Source organism: Triturus cristatus, chromosome 2_2, assembly GCF_964204655.1.
Source record: "Triturus cristatus chromosome 2_2, aTriCri1.1, whole genome shotgun sequence".
Classification (NCBI taxonomy): domain Eukaryota; kingdom Metazoa; phylum Chordata; class Amphibia; order Caudata; family Salamandridae; genus Triturus; species Triturus cristatus.
The window spans coordinates 966,938,201-966,960,606 of record NC_140582.1 but is presented as its reverse complement, the minus strand read 5'-3'; positions in this window follow the sequence as shown (position 1 = coordinate 966,960,606).

Here is a 22,406-nt window from a genome sequence, read left to right as displayed (position 1 = left end):
CGGAAAACAGGACACCTGAACTGGATGACGGCGCTTCGTTGCAAAGAAAGAGGATGAGCAGGGCAGCAAGGATGGACTAGGAGAGGGTCCCTGGACTGTGATTGGCCATTATGGACTGAGGGATATGTTGGTCCCATCTTTGTTTTGTTTTCAACCATTTTTTCCCAAGGGTGTTTGGGAAATGTGGTCAAAGTTTAAGTTTTAAAATGGCTGCTGTGCAATAAGGCATAAAAAGTGATAGCATAATTATCGCCTCCGAGTCCTTAATAGAATTAAAACTTTCCGTTACGTTAGCTAGGAAATTTTTCATTTCATATCCCTGCAGTATATTACTTTGCCTACCTTTTACCCTCTCAGGCATCCATTGAAGGAAGAGGAGATACTACATAGTATGTGCCCGAACAGGGCTGTGAGATTCTATAAAGACAGAACTCTGTTCAGAATGGATGACCAGCTGTTTGTTGGATATGTGGGCAAAATGAGAGGGAAAGCAGTACACAAGAGGACTTTGTCCAGATGGATAATCCTGTGTATCAAGTTCTTCTACTGCATGGCTAAGAAGGAGCCCCCTGAAGGTATTAGAGCTCATTCTACCAGAACTAAGTCTTCTACTTCTGCTTTGGATAGAGGTGTCCCTGTGGTTGGAATTTGCAATGCGGTAACTTGGGCCTCCCTCTATGCTTTTATAAAGCATTATTGCTTGGATTCGGAAATGAGGAGGGACGGCCCTTTTGCTTGTCCTGTTTTACAGGATATTTTGGTATAGTCAGATAGGCACCCACCTCCGAGTGAGGGACTACTTGGGGATTGTATTCAAAAGTTGGGGAATCCACAGGTAAATGTATCCATCAGAAGACCAAGTCACTTACCTTCAGTAACTCTTTTTCTGGTGAATACAGTATCTACCTGTGGATTCTTCACCCGCCTCACCGTTGCCTGTCTGCGTATACTGAAAATTAGTTTGGTTGTAGTTCATGTATGGCGTTTCAAATAAGAATGCTATGAAGTTCATGTATATGCGACTGTATATACACTTAATGTTTTTTGTGAGATTGTGTTGGTCTATGAAGGATGCTACGTATGCATTGTCAGTTCAATCGTTAGCCTCGAAGGCTTGGAAAAAATGGGTGAAAACTGACGTCAGCACGCCGATGAGGTCTTATGGCTCCGATGATGTCACATGGAGTCGCGGTATTGTGACATCCTCACCGTTGACGGAGGGTTACAGAGAAAAGTTTCTGTGGAATGGTGTGCATGGGGGTTATTTGAAAGGTGAGGAATCCACAGGTAGATACTATATCCACCAGAAAAAGCATTCCCGGAGGTAAGTAACTTGTTCTTTAAATCCATAATCAGAATCTATATAATCCTTGGTATTTTAAGACTACTTATGACATATTACTGACTGTTTTTAAATGATTTTATGATTGTAATTGATATTTTACTATATTGTACTATAACTATATCTATACAATAGATATTTACACATACAGTAGTCGGGATATGCTAAAAAAAGAACCAGCCATGTTCCACTGCTTTCTCTGATTCCTGGGTTTAAATAGAGGAAAGGAAGGGGCTTGACTGTTTTCCTTCTTTTACCCATTTGGTTTTTGCAGGACATGACCATCTTTTGCTTGATTTTACAACAATTTCAGCTTATGCCGTTTTGGTGGACTTAGAACGAAGTGACCTTTACCCCTACTAAACAGGAATCTGTGCGGTCCCCTTTGAACATGGTTGAATTTTCTTACACAACTGACTTATTTAAATTGCCTATAAATCCTTAGTAAATGGCATAGCCAATAAACCCAGGGCCGGGCAATTAAATGCCACATGTGGACTGCAGCTTCTATTATGCCATCCAGAGAGAGTGTCTGGAAAACATGCTTCAGGACCACGTATGACTACAGCAGTCAAAAACTTACAGTCACACCTGTCAAAATAACATTTATTTGACACACAGGAAACCCTGCTTTGAAATATGATTAAATCACCCCTAAGTACACCTTGTTGTCCAAAGGTAGGGTCCTGGATTGTCTACACAAGATTCAGGCTATACTGTGGTCTAATACTTTCGCCGAAACAATGAGCTGCCAATTCTAACACTAGAAACCAGATTTGACGCTTAGCGAAACTCTCAAGGATTGGATTCATGATAAGGACCGAAAGGTAGTAGCGTAGAACTTATACAGCATACTTTATAGCAAGACACTGCTTCTCCATTTAAATGTGTTTATTTTGGATTAAAATCCATAAAACACATAATTAAAAATAGCATTTCCTATTTACAAGTCTCTTTAATGGGTTTTGGTCAATTGAAAATTTCATTTTTAAAATAATTAAAAAACACATAGGAGGCAACTAAAATAGAGAAAAAATAAGGGGGGTAGGGGTAATGACCCTTCAAATGTATATCCTTTTTCTACGGGACGAATGCTGTTACAATTCCCCTCTGAATGATAAATCATTCTGAATCAAGTCAACCACTACTTTACTCCTCTCTCATATAATATCTTTAATAATACTACCCACCTTTTAAAGTATACTAGCCAGATGCCCCTCCTCTTCATGCAAAAATGACAACACGTTCTCATGTTGAAAAGCGGTGCTGATAATCTGCCTACATATGAGCCAAGGAGGGTGTCCATGGCGACCATAGCCACTTCCTTTGTGGCAGATTTCATTATCCTTAACACTACTCCAATTGTTCTTACACCCAAAAGGTGACATACACAAATAATCCACTTCTTTGGGGATTGTTGTAAGCAGAGCTGAAGAATACAAAATGAATTAAGGTATCGGGACTTATGTTACACACTGGGCAGAAATTTCTAGAACCAGTATTGGTCCCCCATCTCCCAGTAAACTCTGCTATGGGGAGGGTGCCATATCTAAACTTCAAGTAGAGTTGCCTAGGAAAAGAGCCTTGTATCACTTCTAGGCATGTCTCATAATTAGGGTTGATCATATGATCCAGAAAGTAGTCTGTTAGACTACCCGAGGAGCAGTTTTTAATCATTTCACCCCATGGGTAGTCTCTGCATCGCTCTTTCATCAGGCCTTTTGGTATCTCAATGGTTTCTTCTGGTTTGTCCCACAGGGAATCCAGGGCAAGAGCTTTAACTATCCTTTTTAGATATAACAGCCACGATATCCTCAAATGTCCTGATGTGTTCAAAAGATCCCTGAAGGGTAGTCTATAAGGCTCCAATTCAAGGGTTGTCCAGAGTCTATACCAGAACAGTAAGGGCATCAATTGTATGATAAAAGAAATGGGATACAGACCCACGGCCATCAATAGGGAAAGTATTGGGGTACTCTGTGGGAGATTGAGTAACTGCCTAGCAAAACGATTCTCGGCCACAGTTAATTCCCTTATGTTTGAATGACCCCACAGTTATACTCAGTAGAGGGCTGCACTCTTTGTCCTAATTTTATATAGCTCTAAGGCTGAGGTTAGATTTTTAGATTTCGGTCTTTTGGTCAGCTTGAGAATTGCCCCGTACAGTTGTTGGAGTTTAAGAGCACACTTGCTCACCTCGGGCTTCCAGATTAATTTGTGGGAGAGAGTTATCCCCAGGTAAACAAACTCGAACATGCTCAAGAGGGAAGTTGTTTACCAATACATTTGTTTGGGAAATCCTATGGGAGTTTAATATCACATATTTTGTTTTACTTATATTTATCTGTAGACCCTGACCAGTACAGAATTGAAGAAAGCGATTCAAAATTGCTTGCAGGCCGCTTGGGGTTTTGGAAATTACAGTGTGTCATCTGCAAATAATAGTACCAGAAGTTTTATAGAACCAATTTTTGGGGTGTTGTTTTGGGGCAGATTTGAAAAGTCAGCCAGATTATTTATAAATAGTGCAAAGAGTGTTGGAGCTGTCACACCCCCCTGGCGCACTCCCCTTTCTATACCAAATGCATCTGTTAATTCCCCATTTTTACAGTATCTAACTTGTTCCGTATTATTCTCGTGGATCCTAAGAAGGATATCCAAAATATTAGCCGGGACTCCCTTGTTTTCTAAGACTTCCCAAAGTTTCCTTCATGGGACCATATCGAAAGCAGATTTTAAGTCTATGAAGATGACATAAAGACGTCCTTTAGCTAAAATTATGTTTTTTCAGTATATTGTTAAAAATCTCACAAGTTTGGTCTGGGGGGCTTGTTTGTGGTCTAAATCCTGCTCGTAAGTCTGAGAAAGTATTATTTAGATTGACCCAGTCAGTTTCTCTAACACTTGCCAGCAAAAAAGCTACTGGAGCCCGTTTAAAGGGCTAATTGGCCTGTAACTTGCAGCCTCATTGCGCAACCCTTTTTTATAAATTGGGACGACCTCAGCTTTGTGCTAGGATTCTGGAATAGCATGACCTTCGTGAATTGCCATCGTTAGGAGGTTTAGATAGGTTGGCCAGATATCTGTTTCAGATGCATAGAGGTCCGATGGAATACAGTCTGGACCCTGAGTGTTTCTTAGGATGATAGATTTCAAGGCTCTTTGGGATTCTATGCTAGTTATTCTCAGGGAGTCTAGGCTCCCTACGAACAAATGGGGCCAGTATCGCCGTTCCCCCAAACACGTCCCCTTTATGGTCTAGACTTTGTAGTTCCTGTTGGTTTAGTTGGCTGTAAACATTTATATGATTGAAATCACTACAGTCTTGCCTACTTTCCTCATCAACGGGAGCAGAATAATGCTTCCCAAAATGATCAACCCATTGTTGGGGTTGGACATTAAAGGCTAGATGGGTGGCATGTGCTATAATATTCCAACATCTTTTTGTATCCCCTGATTTTACTGCTTCGGTCAAATCAGACCAAACCTCCTCTTCTCAATCAGATTTGGCTCACAGTACATCTTCCTTGTATTTCCTGTGGGTCTCAGGGATGTTAGGCCGGTCTCTGCCTTTTATATGATCTAGGAGGAGGGACTTCGCTGCCCTGCACTGGGTGTTAAACCATGGGTGTGATATGATGCACTCCCTTCTCACTTTTCTAGGTTGGATAGAGAGCAACTCCCTCAAGCTATTTAAAAAACCCTCATGCTTTTTTACTACACAGTTGGGTTCTGTGTCTTTGCTAATGTTTTCCAGAACATATCCCACCCTTCAGTAGACTTGTTTCAAGAGATTTGGATGTGCTTCCACAAATTCCCACTTAAGGGCCTTTTTGTTGTTAGAGCTAGTTAAATCTCCCAGTAAACTGGGTCTAATTACCTCTTTCCCAGTCCAATAAGACCTGACAGCACCAGATTGAGTGCATTATGGTCACTGTAGCCCCTCTCAATTACCATCATGTTGACCATGAAAGACTAAACATGCATGGATAATATGTAAACAATTCTGCTCATATTATTGGGCGCTTGAAGGTCATGTCATGGCACCATTCTGGTCTAACTGGGACCTCCCATTGCATGATCCTGATCTCAGCGTAATTTCATAAAGCTGCAGTCCCAGCTTACAGCTTCTCTTTACTGAGGTGATGCCTATTTTAGAATCCTGCCAAACCATAACTTCATCCTCCGTTAAAGACTGTTCAAATTTATCCAAGGGTTCGTACGTCACATTTACTATGCCTGCAACTATCACTAGGGCTTCCGGAGGTAGTGAAGTAAGAAGGTTATCTAAAATCTCCTATTCACACCCAAGGGTCTATTATAAACATTAGGATGTATGACGTTACAACGCATACTATTACAACGCATGCCATGACAACGCATTTTTTACAACGCAAACACTGTTACAACGCATTATTTTACAACGAATTCTGTTACAACGCAGAAGTGAGTAAATTGCTTAAAAGTGCAATTACAACGAAAACAATTACAACGCATACTATTACAACGCAAAAATATATATATATATTTTTTTTAAGTAAAATAAAATCTGGCAGGGGATGCAGGGAAATTTGGGGTTTTTGGCTGGGGAAGTGTATTAAAATGTGGAGAAAAACTGAACGTAAATTAACTGAAATGCATAACAAAATTAATACTCGAGTATTAAAATTAATACTAGAGTATTAAAATTACTACTCGTATTAACCAAAAAAAATCCGATGTCACAAATTTAAAAGTTTAACACAAATAACGAATAATTAAAGATCAGATCATATACATGTAAATTATGATTATATCACAAAATAACTAAACGGATTAAAAAACAAAACACATACACTTAGGTGCCGATCACGATCCGGTAAAAAATTCCCCCGTGCGACTCGTATCGGGTCTTTTTACCCTACGAATCGTACAAGTGCCGTACGAACTGGCAATCACGATTCGCATGGTAAAAAGTCCATACGAACCGCACTGGGAATCATTCCCCACACGTCCTCGGGTCGGAAAATGTGTCCGACACGTCCTCGGACGATTTACCGTACAAACGTGAAAATCCAAGTCCGACCGAGGAATCACGATCCATCCCGTGCGTCCGAGGTTACAACCGTATGGAAAAAACACCGTCCGCACCGAACTCCTACAGCAACCATGGAGACATGTGCCCGCATACGCGCCCAACACTCCCCCCAGCCCCCGTACGTCCGACACGTACCCCCCGTATATGTATACCCCCACCCGTCTAGGTACACCCCATTACGTTCCAGTCGAACCCCCACCCCAGTACGTGTCATAGCCCCGTCTACCTACACCCCAGTACGTCCCAGTCGTACCCCCACCCCAGTACGTGTCGTACCACCGTCAATGTACACCCCCCACCCCTGGACGTGTCGTACCACCGTCCATGTACACCCCAGTACGTTCCAGTCGTACCCCCACCCCAGTACGTGTCGTACCACCGTCAATGTACACCCCCCCACCCCAGTACGTGTCTTACCACCGTCAATGTACACCCCCCACCCCTGGACGTGTCGTACCCCCCTGTACCTACACCCCAGTACGTTCCAGTCGTACCCCCACCCCAGGACGTGTCGTACCACCGTCAATGTACACCCCCCCACCCCAGTACGTGTCGTACCACCGTCAATGTACACCCCCCCACCCCAGTACGTGTCGTACCACCGTCAATGTACACCCCCCCACCCCAGTACGTGTCGTACCCCCCGTGTACCTACACCCCAGTAAGTTCCAGTCGTACCCCCACCCCAGGACGTGTCGTACCACCGTCAATGTACACCCCCCCACCCCAGTACGTGTCGTACCACCGTCAATGTACACCCCCCCACCCCAGTACGTGTCGTACCCCCCGTGTACCTACACCCCAGTACGTTCCAGTCGTACCCCCACCCCTGGACGTGTCGTACCACCGTGAACCTACACCCCAGTACGTTCGAGTCGTACCCCCACCCCAGTACGTGTCGTACCACCGTCAATGTACACCCCCCACCCCTGTACGTGTCGTACCCCCCTGTACCTACACCCCAGTACGTTCCAGTCGTACCCCCACCCCTGGACGTGTCGTACCACCGTCAATGTACACCCCCCCACCCCAGTACGTGTCGTACCACCGTCAATGTACACCCCCCACCCCTGGACGTGTCGTACCACCATCCATGTACACCCCAGTACGTTCCAGTCGTACCCCCACCCCAGTACGTGTCGTACCACCGTCAATGTACACCCCCCCACCCCAGTACGTGTCGTACCACCGTCAATGTACACCCCCCACCCCTGGACGTGTCGTACCACCGTCCATGTACACCCCAGTACGTTCCAGTCGTACCCCCACCCCAGGACGTGTCGTACCACCGTCAATGTACACCCCCCCACCCCAGTACGTGTCGTACCACCGTCAATGTACACCCCCCCACCCCAGTACGTGTCGTACCACCGTCAATGTACACCCCCCCACCCCAGTACGTGTCGTACCCCCCGTGTACCTACACCCCAGTACGTCCAGTCGTACCCCCACCCCTGGACGTGTCGTACCCCCCTGTACCTACACCCCAGTACGTTCCAGTCGTACCCCCACCCCAGTACGTTCCAGTCGTACCCCCACCCCAGTACGTTCCTGGCGCACCCCCAACACAACCTCCTAAGTACGGAGCGCACCCCATGCCCCAACATCACAACCGCATGTACGAGTCTTACAAAGCCACACACAAGGACAAAATCGTACAACCAAATGGCCCATGTACACACCGTACACACGCTCAAAACGCACGTACACAACCAGGACAAAATAAAACAACACAAGAATACACCATTCGAAAGGCACACAGCCACTAAACATGGCCAACAACCACTAAAACAACACAATCACTGACCTGCAACTGCCAAAAACAAACAGAGGCCCAATACACCACCACTCCTTATAACACACCCACCCAAAATTCAAAAACTGCCACACCCACCCATGGACCAATAAAAAGGGCCCACACACACAAACCATGAGCCTTTGCAACAGACTCACTGCTGCCAGACACCACAGAACCAGACTACAAGCTACACCACACCTTACACTTGCACACCTTCACACGACCACCCTCACAAACTCCCTCTCATCACATTCACACACACACAACCATCCACACCCCCCCCCCAACATCCACACCCCCCCCCACACCCACACCATCCCCACCCACACCCCTCACCATGCCCACTACCAAGAATCCAAAGTTCAGTCACCGAGAGTTGGAGGTCCTTGTTGATCAAATCCTCAGAGTCGAGCCACAGATCTTTGGAACATTGGTCAGAAGCACCAGCCAGGCAGCCAAAACAGCCATGTGGCAGACCATCGTCGATGCTGTGAATGCTGTTGCGGACACCAGGAGGACCAAGCAGGATTGCCAGAACAGGTGGTACGATCTGCGGAGGAGGGTCAGAGCCAAGAGGCAGGAGGAACACGACCAGGCCAACGCCACCGGAGGAGGGCCCTCCCGCAGAGCCGTACAGTACCATCCCTGGGAGGAGAGGGTGATGGCCATACTGCCGGTGGAGGCAGTTGAAGGAGTAGAAGGACTCCGAGACCCGGGTGAGTACACAAACAACGCACCTCACATGGGGGGAACTGCAACCACAACCAAAATTAATAACAGGCACGCAACCACCACAAGCCATCGCATTACTCAACCACACTCCATGAGCAGGCACATGCCACTGCTGCCACCATGCCCCATGCACCCAGCTGGACAATGTCAAGTCACAGGCCACAGAAGACAACAACACATGACACGGTAACCCGGATGGCGGGAGGCTGGGCACCAAGAATCACATAGTGCGACTCCAAAGCAGACAACAATGCCCTCTGCCCATATGGCCTAGGTCACAGCCAGACAAACACTGTGTCCCAACACAGGAATGACTTGCCAGCAAATGGCGGACGCCTTGCATCAACACATGGGGGTGAAGGCACTGTTTTGCACATGCCAGCAGCTAATGAACAGCCAACAGTGTGAAAGAGTGGCAGCACACACCACCACAGCAGCAGCGCACAGACACACAGCAGACAAAATGGGTGCCTGGAGATCAGAAACAAACTCACATCAACAGGCCAAGGGCCACTCAAAGATCTGCTAACAGTGTGTGCCCAGGAAGCTGGGCCAAGGTGACAGAGGGTGACACACGGAGGGAGGGAGAGGGGGACAGAGAGGGAGGGAGAGGGGGACAGAGAGGGAGGGAGAGGGGGACTGAGAGGGAGGGAGACGGACAGAGGGAGGAGGCTGACACACGGAGGGAGGGAGAGGGGGACACAGAGGGTGGGAGAGGGGGACAGGGAGGGAGGGAGAGGGGGACTGAGAGGGAGGGAGACGGACAGAGGGAGGAGGCTGACACACGGAGGGAGGGAGAGGGGGACACAGAGGGTGGGAGAGGGGGACAGGGAGGGAGGGAGAGGGGGACTGAGAGGGAGGGAGACGGACAGAGGGAGGAGGCTGACACACGGAGGGAGGGAGAGGGGGACACAGAGGGTGGGAGAGGGGTACAGAGAGGGAGGGAGAGGGGGACTGAGAGAGAGGGAGACACAGGAAGATGGACACAGGGAGGAGGCTGACACACAGAGGGAGGGAGAGGGGGACAGAGAGGGAGGGAGACACAGGGAGAGCAAATCAGTCCTTTGGTGCGTGTGAATGTCTGCTCGTCAGCAGGTGGACTGCGTGCATGTAGACAAGGGTGGCCAGTGCCAGAACCCCCCCTCTTCATCATGGCAAAACGCAGGGCCATGTTACAACCTGTACACGAGCACAAGGACAGCCACCTGCATCATATAAGTGTGTGGATCCACTCCATGTGCACATGTACAGTGCTACAAGGAAGGCGCAAATGCATAGCTCGGCACACATGCACACTCCACTGCTGACTGCAGTCACACTTGACGCAGCAAGTAAGACTGTGCCACACATAGTGAAAGGGGCCAAATTGGTGCCCAAGGGACACACACATGCACAAGTGCACTGTGAGTGGAATGCAAGACAGATCCTAATTCCAAGAGGAAATGTGCCAACTTTGTAACGGATGAAACATGGATGTTGCATGGATCCAAATTAACATTGTCTCTCTCACACACAGGTCAACGTCGTGCTGCACCCCCCAACACTGGGGGGGAACACTCACAGGACCCGGATCTGCAGGAGACCGATCCCACCGGCAGCGACCACTCTCACCACTCTGCGGACGACCCCGACCGACCTGGCCCCTCTGGTGTCCAACCACCTGCAGCACCTGCGTCAGGTACAACCGTGCCAACCACCACCCCCACTCCTGCCACATCCCAGGAGACACCCAGGATCCCTGCCCCAACACCACAATGCAGCCAGGCTCGCCAGGAGGGACACGGTGTCCCGGGCACCCAGGAGGAGGCAGGCGACAACGCCAATGCCACCCCTCAGGGGTCCCGGAGACCCCATGTGCCCACAAGTGCAGGCCAGACGCAAGTGGGCAGGGGTGGCGGGAGTGGAGGACGGCGGAGGCGCGAGCCTGACCAGTTGGCTGGGGATCCGGTATTTTCCCATGTCCGTAACATCCTGGACTCATACCGGCAGGACACCACGGGCATGGCCCAGGTTGTGTCCGTCCTCGAGGGGATCAAGGTCCAGCAGGCCCAGCAACATGCGGAGCTAATAGCCTGTCTACAGCTACACCAACGGAGGATGGAGGACAGACAGGCTCAGCAAGTGACGGCGTCCCAGGGGATTCACGCTGAACTCCGTCGGATGGCCGACACCATGGCCGACCCTCCCTGTGCCAGAAGGCGGAGAACATCACCACCCACAGGGAGGGATCATGAGGAGGAGGAGGAAACATCCGACGGAGCATCCCAGACGTCGTCACGGCCTGCTGCTGAGGTTCCCCGCAGGAAGCCGGGTCGTCCACGGAAAGGACCGTGAGGGTGGCTGCTACATCACCATCTCCCAGGACACCTGGCCTGGCACCTGGCCCACTGGAGCAACAGCATCACAGCATCAAGAGACATTCTCTGCCACATGGCCCTGCTGGTCACTGGCTGACCAATGTTGACAAAGACTGTGGCATGGACTCTGAGGATTTCCAATGGCAAGGACACCAACTCCCCTACTGAACTTTGGATTCCCTAATCCCGGAAAGGCCCTCACTTTGCCCCCCCCCCCAATAATAAATCACACTATTAAGAGTAGATGCCTGCTGGTAGCATTATTACCTAACATGTGTCTTGTACAGTCTAGACATGCCTGAGTCATCTGTTCACTTCAACCATCCACACCCTGGGGCCTGAGTCTGGCACAGGACACATGGGTCACAGTTTTCTAGGCAAGACAGACATGGAGCACCATACACACCCGTGATGGTCAGAACCAGCTGAGGGGGTGGCCGAACAACCGTGCTGACAGACACATTGAGTACAGCAACAGTCATGCGCAGAGGTCAGGGATCCTGGCCCGTGTCCTGGGGGGCACCCAGGTACGTGTAGACAGGTGGCAGAACCATGTCCTGCAAGCTTGAGTCCGGTGGATGCAGAGAATGGGGTCATGGACAACGTTGGATGCATGGGGATGGCACATGTCACAATACCCACACAGTCATGGACATCATGCCCATTACACAGTCTCAGCACACACACACAGCTTGCATCTTGCCACTCGACACATTGACACATAGCCACAATCAGGGAATACCATGCCAGACATGCAGGATGCACCGTGGCAACACACCAGCATTGACTGAGAAGAGGCACCTTGGAGGCATAGGGACACCTTTAATAGTCATGTGTTTGGGATTGCAGAGGCAACTTGAAGTACACATGAACACATCATGTGGAGTAACATGTGGCTCCAACACTGGCACCCCCCTTCTGCAGCACAAATGCGTGATAGCCATGGAACTGGCACACAAGTGTCGGATAACAGCTAAATACCCACAGCTGCTCATGGAGAGACTGCCATACACCATACATCCGCTGATGTGGAAGTCCCACGCCATGTCAAGACAATGTTAACCGTATGTGTCCGAGGGCAGTGTCACACACATTGATGCCTTCATCACAATTCACTATCCCATCACTGATGACTGACAACCAGGCAGCCCATCTATTCAGGTGTACCCAGCTGCATGTCGTGTCCCATGGGGATGCCACATGTCTGCAGAGGAACCAAACCCCGACCGGGGCAGTGTGCACACATCGTGAACAACTGCCACACCCAATACACCCCAGATGCATCCCTTACCCCATGGAGACTTCCAAACGTGTCCGTGCCTATAACGCTGAGTCAGCCCACGATGCCATGTCCATGAGGAATAGCAGTGCCACAACAATGCAACCAGAAGACGGCATGCGCAGGTACCTGGGGAAGAGAGACACACAAGAAGTCAGCCACAAAAAGCACAGCCACTTGCATGTGCATTGACTCGACACATGTATGGATGACAACATGCTAGGTCACAATTATGAGTGTGGAAATACTACCATCACTGCCACCATCACTCCAGTGACACACCCACACACACCTCTGACTCACGTGCCATACATGCAGGTGGAGACACGCATCACAACACATGCCACACGGGGACCAAGGCGTGCACACTCAGACACTGGTACTCACCACTAAGCAAAGAAGTCGCGTATGAGCCGAGTCCGGATGTCCTCTTGCGGCTCCACATCCTCCACATCACTAGCCCCATTGCCAAGCCCTTCGTCCTCCACGGGTGGATGGTCCTCGTCATGTTGATTCAGGATGAGTGGCACAGCTCTTTCAACTGCCATGTTGTGCAGCATGCAGCAGACCATGAAGATCTTGCAGACCTTCGCCGGGGCATATGGGAGTGCGCCGCCGGTCTTGTGGAGGCACCTGAATCGGCTCTTCAGCATGCCAAACGTCCTCTCTATCACTCGCCTTGTCCGGCCATGGGCGGTGTTGTAGCGGAGCTGGGCCGGCGTGATGGGGTTGCGGAGAGGTGTCAGCAGCCAAGGCATGTTGGGATAGCCAGCGTCCCCTAAATGGAAAGCACATGGATATCGTTAGAACTGGCGAAGCGGTAGTGCTGCTCGGCCAAACAGAATACAGGACAGACAGACTGTACCCACCAACAACACATGCCCGTTCGTTGCGCAGCTGCATCATCATATCAGGCATCCCGCTACGCCTCATGATGTAGGCATCGTGTGCTGATCCTGGAAAACGAGCACAGACATGTGAAATCACCATGTTGGACAGACACACCACAAGGGCATTGATGGAGTGGTAGTGCTTCCGATTGCGGTACGCCACCTCCCGTGCGTGTGGTGGTACCAAACCTACATGTGTCCCATCTATGGACCCAATGACATGGGGCATCCCTCCCAGGGCATAGAAACCACGCTTGACCTCAGTCATCTGTTCAGGGGTTGGGAACTTGATGAAGTCATCCAGGTGAATCAACATGGCCTCCAAGAAATCATGCAGCACACCGCTGAACATGCTCTGGGACATGCCTCCAACATGAGCTATGGTATATTGGAAGGTACCCGTGGCAAGGAAATGTAGGGCAGCCATTACCTTCAGCTGGGGTGTCAGTGCCGTAGGATACCTGTGCTGCGGTTGCAGGTGTGGTGCCAGTCTCGCCGTCAGCTCCAGAATCAACGGTTGGGTGAAGCGGTAGAGCCGGATCGTGTCATTCTCCTGCATGGTGGCCAAGTCTGGAATTCTTCGGGCAACAGGAGGCGCTCTGCAGTAATTTGGAAGTGACAAGGAAGAGTGAGTGCACTACGAGAACAACTCATGTCTACTGAGCACATGTAAATCTGGCAATACACACATGCCACATAGGGAGTCAGGCATGTGCTACATGCCCAGGACACGTATGGATGCAAGGTGACACTCCTTCCAAGACCCAGCTACACACGGTGATTGAGAACCTCCCCATGCCACGCCATGAAAATAGCTGTGTCCCAGTGCAAGTGCACTGCCCGACGCAAGACAGGAGTGACATACACCCACACATTAGCAGAAGTGTGATGCCGATTGCAGAGACTGGCAGCGGAACACTTGAGCCACAGGTCACATGACATTACACTAGTCCAGCCCACACACCTTGCCATGAAGGTGCACATGTCATGACTCCCCACACATTCCTTGTGAGTTTGCTGACATGGCCTTGTCACGCTACTCCGTGTCCCTTGCATACATGTGCACCTCACATCCGATAACACATGTGGCATGGTGTTGGGAACAGTGTGCAATGACAATCTACACACAGCCACATGTTGGTTGCTGCAACGGCTGCAGCTTTTGAGGGTGCTACAACATCAACCCGATGTAAATCCCGGACACATATATGGCATAGTCACATTGTGCACTGTGGGTAGTGATGAGTCATGTGTCATGACCCCTGTACCGGGCATAATGGGACACTTCCGTGTGTTGGTGTCCGTGCCATGCCAGTGACGCTCACCCCAAGTGCGCAGTCCCACATGCACACATGTCAAAGGAGTCAAGGGCATGCCTGGCACACATTGCACCCTCACACAGTACACATGTACACATCTCATCATACATCTGGTGCCTTCTCCACTCAGGAGGCATGTTCCACATCACAGCCTGTGACACCTGTGCCCCACACATGTGGTAATGCACAGACGATGCCTTGATGTCCATTCCTGGACAAGTATGTCCATCCATGGACAAGTATGTCCGCCCTATTCCTACATGTGTGTCGCCTATCACCACAGTGATGTGTAAAATCCGCCGTACTGCTGCTGAGAGGGCCTGTGCATGTTCCCAAATCACTGTGGGAGTGCTGCCGTATGTGTACCCATCGTGATGGCGAGCGTAGATGCGAGTGTACGGTCCGTACCACTACGAGTACGCATACGCGTGCAGACCCATAGTGATAGAGAGCGTAGATGCGAGTGTACGGCCCTATCACTATGGGTCTGCACGCGTATGCGTACCCGTAGTGGTACGGACCGTACACTCGCATCTACGCTCTCTATCACTATGGGTCTGCACGCGTATGCGTACCCGTAGTGGTACGGACCGTACACTCGCATCTACGCTCTCTATCACTATGGGTCTGCACGCGTATGCGTACCCGTAGTGGTACGGACCGTACACTCGCATCTACGCTCTCTATCACTATGGGTCTGCACGCGTATGCGTACCCGTAGTGGTACGGACCGTACACTCGCATCTACGCTCTCTATCACTATGGGTCTGCACGCGTATGCGTACCCGTAGTGGTACGGACCGTACACTCGCATCTACGCTCTCTATCACTATGGGTCTGCACGCGTATGCGTACCCGTAGTGGTACGGACCGTACACTCGCATCTACGCTCTCTATCACTATGGGTCTGCACGCGTATGCGTACCCGTAGTGGTACGGACCGTACACTCGCATCTACGCTCTCTATCACTATGGGTCTGCACGCGTATGCGTACCCGTAGTGGTACGGACCGTACACTCGCATCTACGCTCACTATCACTACGAGTACGCATACGCGTGCCGACCCATAGTGATAGTGAGCGTAGATGCGAGTGTACGGTCCGTACCACTACGGGTACGCATACGCGTGCAGACCCATAGTGATAGTGAGCGTAGATGCGAGTGTACGGTCCGTACCACTACGGGTACGCATACGCGTGCAGACCCATAGTGATAGTGAGCGTAGATGCGAGTGTACGGTCCGTACCACTACGGGTACGCATACGCGTGCAGACCAAAAGTGATGGAGAGCGTAGGCATGCATGTACGGGCCGTTGCCATGCATTTGGGGTGCCCTAGGGCCCCCACACGCACCGTACCTGTGTGTGATGCTCCAAATTACATAGGGGACAAGTATTAAGGCCTACATGCATGCTGGTTGTCATGGAGACCAAGTTCAAAATTCGAAATTGTTCTGGAAGGTGCACAGCAGAAGTCAGTTGGGATTTGTCTACTTTGTTGCAATGTGTTTGTGGGGCTGACATCATGCAGGAGAATGAAACCGATCGAGAACCCACAGACTGCTAGGTTTGAAGGGATTGGTGGAAACATAGGATGCAAATGTGAGTGACCAATCTCTCTGTACTCCTGTGCATGAGACTGGGCAGAAGGGCACATATAAGGCAGCCAGGTCCCATGAGGGAGCACTTGCCTGCACATCTTTGCATTCGTCGACCCAGCTGCTGCTACTGATTCCCTGGAACCATGTCAAGGGCTGTGGAGAGGACACAGCCATTCACCCTGGAGGAGAACATGGCTCTGCTGGATGTGATCCTCCCACAGTACTCCATGCTGTATGGGCGACCAGGTTATCAGGTGAGTGCATAGGCCACTGCCACAGACTGTCCCTATGTGGTGACTGTGACTTCTGCCATTGCGTCCAGGTGTAACACACATGCCATGTACTGTCGGGGGGGTCCCAGGGGGGGGGTGCCTGATGTCTCCCAGCAGTGCCCTGAGACAGGAGGGGTGGGTGTGGAGTCCTCCCAGCAGTGCCCTGACACAGGAGGGGTGGGTTCAGAGTCCTCCCAGCAGTGCCCTGAGACAGGAGGGGTGGGTGCGGAGTCCTCCCAGCAGTGCCCTGAGACAGGAGGGGTGGGTGCGGAGTCCTCCCAGCAGTGCCCTGAGACAGGAGGGGTGGGTGTGGAGTCCTCCCAGCAGTGCCCTGAGACAGGAGGGGTGGGTGTGATGCACAGTGTGAGCCTTGATCATTGATTGTGACATTGCCATCATTCCACCTGTGTACCCACTGTGGCACGTAGTGCTTTTTCCCTCACCAGGGGATGATGTCCCTATGACAAAGGTGACATGCCTTGTTGTTACCAGCTAATTTGTACCCATATGTCTCTCTGTGACATGTGGCTGGTGTATTGATGTGGTGTCACTTGTTCCTCCTCACAGGTAGGCGCCACTGCCAAGGAGCAGATCTGGCTGACCGCCGTCAGTGCCGTGAGGGGTGTGGATGGTCGGAGGCGGCGCCTGGCCCAGGTGAGGAAACGCTGGCAGGATATCCGGTGCTGGACGCGGAGGATTGCACGGCTCCTGCTGGGGGACTCACCTGAGAGCAACAAGAACCGCGGCCGCCGCCGTCTGAGCCACCTCCACAGGCGTGTGCTGCCGGTGGTCTTTCCAGACCTTGAGAGGCGCTTACAGGCGATACAGCAGCCGGAAGGGGGTAGGTACATGTGTGTTTGTTGTGTGTCACCGGCATTTGTAAGGGCACAGTAGCATGAATCCACTGGCAGGGTTTAAAGGTGCTGTGCAGATCCTGTTTGCCCCAGTATAGCGCTGTGCCCCTGCCACCCTTCCCCTCCTTGCAATGTGTTCCCTGGTCTGTGTGTAGTCACTCCTTCACAGGGTAATGTAGGCTGGCGCTTTGTCCACGGAAACAATGTCTGTAGCATCATGTGTGGGGGTGGTGTGTAACAGATTGTGGGACCTTGCCTGTGCACTGTCAAGTTCACTGCATGTGGGTTCCATGTCAGTTGGCACTGATGCTGACTCCAGACATGGGAGTTGGTCTCTCATGTGTCATGCCTTACAGCGCGCATGTCCTATGTAGTGGCCTGTGACATGATGTGCATGAGTGTGCGATACACATAGTGCAGGGATGGTGACGTGTGTTGCAGTCATTACCATTCAGTAGCATGTAGTTGCGTGCCCACTACTGTCCCCTGGGGCACCTTTTCCTCAGTGGTGTATGTGTCATCATAAACGTGGCCACTGTCAGTGTCTACAGCGTAAGTTGTGCTCTGTGCCATTGTCCCCTGTCACCATGTATATAGACGTGCTAATTTGTACAGGTGTCCACTGTGCAGCCTGACCTGATTGTCCTTCTTCATACTCACAGTTGCCAGTGCCTGTGTGTCTTGTTATACTCATCTGAGGATGGGCACTGGTACCTCATTATTTGTACAGGCGCACCTTGGCTGTTTGGCGTCCAATCTTGCTTTTTGCCTGCCCCTGTGTGTATCACCCAGACCATGAGATGTTGGTGCCACCTGTGTCTCCACAATTTGCCTCGTGTAGGGTCTTGTTGGGGCGGGCAATGCCTATGTGTTAAATCGTGATTACCACTTGCTGGGTCTGGGCAGTGTGTGATGTGCCTGGACACACACGCAATGTGCAGTGACCGAGTCATGTTGTGCATGTTTTCAGCATTACCTATGCAGCATGTGTCTCAAGTTCATGGATATGGTCCCTGGTCATCGGTATTTTCGCCAACGCTGTGTGGTGCAGATGCAGTGCTGGATTGTCCCCAGGGCCTGGGTGCTATGTCAGACTCCTTTTCCTGTGTTTAGCTATTGTCTCATGCTCTCCATGGTATTTCAGTGGCATGGTGGCTCAACCAACTGTGTGTTTCATGCCCTACATCGGTACCCTGTTCAGTAGATGTTAGGGATCTTCCTTTTCAGGCCATGCAATGTTACCTATGTAGATTGGACTCATGTGACAGATGTGTACAGGTGTCTGAATAATTTCTGTCTCTCCACCCTGCCCACAGCATCGTCGGGGGACACAGAGGGAGACATGGACACAGACCAGGCGGAGGGACCGAGCACCAGTGCCAGCCGTGACATCGGGTCTGGCACATCGAGTGGGACAGAGGCGGAGGAGAGTGTGGCCGAGGACCTGTCGACTGGCACATCAGACTACGAAGCTGACAGGTCCGGGGACGATGTCTCCGAGTGGGCGGAGGCTGCACCAGCAGCTGACAGCGGAACAACACCTCGCACCGCCCCCTCAGTTTCCACCAGCCGCCTCCCACTTGCTCGTGTCCCTTCCCAGCGTGCCCGGTCACAGCATGTCTCCTTCCTGCCAGGCACCGCACCCCCTGCCCCTGTCTCCACTGCTGCCGCCAATGCAGAGTCTGTGGACATCCAGCGGCAACTGCAGGTTGGTCAGGCTGCGATCCTTAATGTCCTCCATGCCCACGGCAAAACCCTCACCAACATCGAGGCTTTCTTGGAGGGCATTCATTCATCGCAGGCTGACCAACGCAACTTGCTGAGGTCCATCGACTCCACACTGACTGCAGCAGTGGGTCTCCTGCAGCGCGACCTCCCCCCACCTACCCCTGCCCCATCCACACTTCCCACTCCCATGCCTGTCACACGTACACCCAGACGTCGGCATGCACCCACATCAACGGACACGGGCACCACACCAGCAGGGAAGGTCCACCGCACTCCTCCTGACACGCACACACAGGGTGAGGTAGGCACACCCACTGGGTCGGGGGGCAAACGTGTGACATGCAGCCATAGTGGGAGTCCGCATTCCACCCAGTCCACTCCCTCCAAATCCCCTCCCCTCAGCTCTCCTGGCCACATCTCCCCCAAGGACTCCTTCATGGCCGCTCTGTCCCTGAGCCCCACAGTTACACCACCACGCAAGCGGTCAAGGAGGTCCCCGGTCAGGGTGGTTGAGTCTCCCCCCCTGTCTCCACCCTCCCCCGGTGGCGCTGCGAACCATCCCTCTGACCCCCCCCCCTCCTTGGGGCCTGAGGTCCCTTCGGGTGCAGGGGACTCCCTGGAGGACCTTGCAAAGGTGTGTAGTGCCATCCTGGCCTCCGCCTTTGGCACTGACCCACCCCCTGTGGTGGACTCCTCCATCCCTGCACCCACAACGCCGCCCCTTTGCCCTGATGTCCCTGCGGTGCCTGTTGCTCCCTCCCCCCCTGATGCCCTCACCAGTGTGGAAGACGATGCCATTTGACTGTGCAGGCAAGGTAGGGGACACGCATCCCACTGTGTCCCCCATCCAGCTGAGAATCATTGACTGCCCTATGGGCTTTGTGAAGATTGAACTGCCTGCGATCCACGGACATTGTGCTCCTGCTGAATAAAGCTTAATTTTGTTTTCATTATCACACTACTGCTATGCTGGTATTGGTGTTGGTGGGGCTGCTACATGGTTTTGGGTGGTGTGTAAGGGTTTGGGTGTGTGGGATATGTAGTAGTGTACTACTCATTGGTGGGACCCTGTGATCTGTGTGCCATCACAAGGTGTTGGCTAACTTTCTTTGTTCATGTAGGCAGTTACTGCATGGTGCACTTGTCCAAGGGTGTATTCCTTCCTCTGTGTACCCAGCTTTCTTCCCTGCAGGGTGTTCCCAATGTTTAGCGCAGAGCTGTGTCTACATGAGCTGTGTGTGTGACGGAGCCCTTCTACTTTGGCCATGCATGCAGGGCCATGTCTCCACCTGCGACAATCGTGGCATCCTTGGTGATCACTGTACTTGTGTGTGGAGTCTGTTGACATGAGTTCATGGGGACATGTTCCCTTGTAGCCAGTATGCATGTGGATAATTCTGGCCTCACACACATGTGTCACACCCCTCCAGTCTCAGGGCACTGCTGGGAGTGATAGGCCCCCACCCCTCCTGTCTCAGGGCACTGCTGGGAGGACTCTGCACCCACCCCTCCTGTGTCAGGGCACTGCTGGGAGTGATAGGCCCCCACCCCTCCTGTCTCAGGGCACTGCTGGGAGGACTCTGCACCCACCCCTCCTGTGTCAGGGCACTGCTGGGAGTGATAGGCACCCACCCCTCCTGTCTCAGGGCACTGCTGGGAGGACTCTGCACCCACCCCTCCTGTGTCTGGGCACTGCTGGGAGTGATAGGCACCCACCCCTCCTGTCTCAGGGCACTGCTGGGAGGACTCTGCACACACCCCTCCTGTCTCAGGGCACTGCTGGGAGGACTCTGCACCCACCCCTCCTGTGTCAGGGCACTGCTGGGAGGACTCCACACCCACCCCTCCTGTGTCTGGGCACTGCTGGGAGTGATAGGCACCCACCCCTCCTGTCTCAGGGCACTGCTGGGAGGACTCTGCACCCACCCCTCCTGTGTCAGGGCACTGCTGGGGGGACTCCACACCCACCCCTCCTGTCTCAGGGCACTGCTGGGAGTGATAGGCACCCACCCCTCCTGTCTCAGGGCACTGCTGGGAGGACTCTGCACCCACCCCTCCTGTGTCTGGGCACTGCTGTGAGGACTCCACACCCACCCCTCCTGTCTCAGGGCACTGCTGGGTGGACTCTGCACACACACCTCCGATTTCTGGATATGTGCGCTTGGCACATACACGGTGGGGGTACGCACAATGCATTCGAGGTGAGGGTACGAGTCTACTGACACTGGTGTGGTGGGGGTACGCTCCGTACGTCCGCGGGTGTGGGTACGGGTCGTACTTACACTGTTGGGCAGGGGGGTACGCTCCTTGCATTCGCGGGTGGGGGTACGGGTCGTACTTACACTGTTGGGCTGGGGGTACGCTCCGTACGTCCGCGGGTGGGGGTACGGGTCGTTCTTACACTGTTGGCATGGGGGGTACGCTCCTTGCATACGCGGGTGGGGGTACGGGTCGTACTTACACTGTTGGGGTGGGGGGTACGCTCCTTGCATTCGTGGGTGGGGGTTCGAGTCGTACTTACACTGTTGGCATGGGGGGTACGCTCCATGCATACGCGGGTGGGGGTACGGGTCGTACTTACACTGTTGGCATGGGGGGTACGCTCATTGCATTCGTGGGTGGGGGTACGGGTCGTACTTGCACTGTTGGCATGGGGGGTACGCTCCTTGCATTCGTGGGTGGGGGTACGGGTCGTTCTTACACTGTTGGCATGGGGGGTACGCTCCTTGCATACGCGGGTGGGGGTACGGGTCGTACTTACACTGTTGGGGTGGGGGGTACGCTCCTTGCATTCGTGGGTGGGGGTTCGAGTCGTACTTACACTGTTGGCATGGGGGGTACGCTCCATGCATACGCGGGTGGGGGTACGGGTCGTACTTACACTGTTGGCATGGGGGGTATGCTCATTGCATTCGTGGGTGGGGGTACGGGTCGTACTTACACTGTTGGCATGGGGGGTACGCTCCTTGCATTCGTGGGTGGGGGTACGGGTCGTACTTACACTGTTGGCATGGGGGGTACGCTCCATGCATACGCGGGTGGGGGTACGGGTCGTACTTACACTGTTGGCATGGGGGGTACGCTCCGTACGTCCGCGGGTGGGGGTACGGGTCGTACTTGCACTGTTGGGCAGGGGGGTCCGCTCCTTGCATTTGCG